The 2,511-nt window shown below is 40.0% G+C and overlaps 1 pseudogene; it reads left to right on the top strand.

Annotated features, from left to right (window-relative positions):
* The first annotated feature begins 1,291 nt into the window (after positions 1 to 1,291).
* LOC101611887 lies at positions 1,292 to 1,743 on the top strand (annotated as a pseudogene).
* Positions 1,744 to 2,511: the final 768 nt, after the last annotated feature.

Genomic DNA, 2,511 nt, shown 5'->3' with positions numbered 1-2,511 from the left:
GCCTTCTGTGGTTGCTTCCTTCTCTCCTTTCTCTTTCTTTCCTTCTTTCTTTCTTTCCCTCTCTTTCTTCCTTCCTTCCTTCCTTCCTTCCTTCCTTCCTTCCTTCCTTCCTTTCTTTCTTTCTTTCTTTCTTTCTTTCTTTCTTTCTTCCTTTCCCTCTAACTTTGCACCTCTGATTTCTCCAGGTTCACACAAAATAGTGGGCGTCACTGATGGTAAACTTGTGAAAGTTCACTCCAGCTGCGGTGAGGTAGTGTTTTTCAGAGAAAGGTGACACTGAATACAGAGACTGTTCTGAGAAGACTATCATGATTCAGAAGATTAATAATAATCTAGATGAGTATTCTTTGAGTAAAGATGGAGCAGAAGAAAAACAAGACCTAGATGAAATATAGGATAGGGAATTACAGCAATGGCTACAGCTCTGTAATCCCTAATTTTGTGCGGATTACTGGGAGGGCCTGTTGCAAGATCCCCAGACACCGGGCTTCAAGTCTTGGACCATTTCTTTAAATTTAGGTAATACAGTAGACAAAATACACTGAAAAGTTTAAATAATAATGGATTCCTACTGAAACGTCAATGACATCCTTGTAAAAGCACATTTGAGTATGAAAGAAATTAGCCCAAAGCTGCAAACTGTAACAGTGGCAAATGTTAACACTGACATCTTGTAGAACACTATGTCACCTGTGAACATTTCAAGTATCTGAAGTAACTAAGAACTGGAGATTTATCAACCAATGCAATGAAGAAAAAAAAAAAAAAGCACAAAAACAAGCAGGTCTTTTGCAAATGAGAGGTCTATTACCATATGGACAGATAATTACTCAGAATAGTAGAGTATAAAACTTCTGCCTTAGCAGAAAACAGTCATATTTTCATAGTTCTTTAAAGTATCTAGAAACAATAAGAGTAAATTATAAAAAGAAAGGTCTTTCTAACAAACTTCTAAGTATTTTCTTCAAAATGCTTACCAAACATGCTTATAGATTTGAAATCTGACAATACTGAGTGATGAAAACAAGCCACAAAAGTGAAAATCCAGCAATAATCAATAATCCCCATACTTCATAGATAATAACTAATGTATTTGCTATGTAGACTAAGGAACAGGAAACATTTCGTTTGTTTAGTGATATAGAACAAGGGTTACAAATTCAAGATCCACAACACCTTGTCATATGTGTCCAGTGTGAGGCTCACAGCACTTCATAACTGTACATCTCTGCCTTTTTAATGCAAAATTACTATAAATAGCCCTTTTCTGGCGTGGGCACTGCTTGGTGAGGAGCTTGCGTGGGCTACGCTCATGCCTTCCAAGGGTCCGCTGCAGTCGGTTCAGGTCTTCCGACACAAGAAGACCTCCACGGCCGTGGCCGCTGCAAGCACGGAACGGCCTCATCGAGGTGAAGGGATGCCCGCTGGAGATGATCGAGCCATGCACGCTGCAGTACAAGTTACTGGGGCCTGTTGTGCTTCTGGACAAGGCGCGATTTGCTGGTGTGGACATCTGGGTCCATGTGAAGCGTGGTGGTCATGTGGCCCAGAGCTATGATATCCTGCAATCCATTTCCAAAGCCTTGATGGCCTATTATCAGAAATAAGTGGGTGAGGCTTCCAAGGAGGAGATCAAAGACATCCTCATGCAGTATGATTGCACCCTGCTGGTAGCCGACCCCCAGCGCTGCGAAAGCAAGAAGTTTGGAGGCCCTGGGGCCTTGCTACCAGAAATCCTACTAATAAACCCATCGCAAAGATTAGGTTCACCCATTTGTAATAAACACTGGGTTTTTAAGGCTAAAAAATATATATATTATAAATACCATATATTTGGGCTGGAGAGATGGCTCAGTGCTTAACAGCTTGCCTGTGAAGCCTAAGGACCCCAGTTCAAGGCTCAATTCCCCAGGACCCATGTTAGCCAGAAGCACAAGGGGGCGCATGCATCTGGAGTTCGTTTGCGGTGGCTGGAGGCCTTGGCGCGTCCATTCTCTCTCTCTCTCTATCTGCTTCTTTCTTTCTCTGTCTGTCGCTCTCAAATAAATTAATAAAAATAAACAAAAAATACCATATATTTATAATGGGAAGGATGTCTTTCAATGAAACTATTTACATAAACAAGAACTAGTTGAATTTTATTAATTGACCAATTTCATAATTTCACTTTCATGTCATAAATGTATTCAAAATGCTCTAAGAAAATATCAAATTGGAAATAGAAGACCTACTCCTAACTGATGGCTAACCCCGCAATGTATGCCCCATATTCTCCAACTAGGAGTGTCCCTGCTGAGGGGGAAGGACAGGGAGGAAGCTAATGATGGTACCGACCTGACTTTGTACTCAGTACAAAACTAGTTGAAAAAATGACAACAAAAAAAGAAATAGAAGACCTAAAATACTATAAAAATTCAGATAAGATTTAGAAGAAAAGAATTATGAGTAGCCAAAATATTTGTAGCAGCACAGTCATAAATTGTCAATAAAGTGGACAACTTAACACTATTT

This window comes from Jaculus jaculus, chromosome 2, assembly GCF_020740685.1.
Source record: "Jaculus jaculus isolate mJacJac1 chromosome 2, mJacJac1.mat.Y.cur, whole genome shotgun sequence".
Taxonomy (NCBI): Eukaryota; Metazoa; Chordata; class Mammalia; order Rodentia; family Dipodidae; genus Jaculus; species Jaculus jaculus.
The sequence above is the reverse complement of the archived record's forward strand: the minus strand, read 5'-3'. Positions and strand labels throughout refer to the sequence as shown.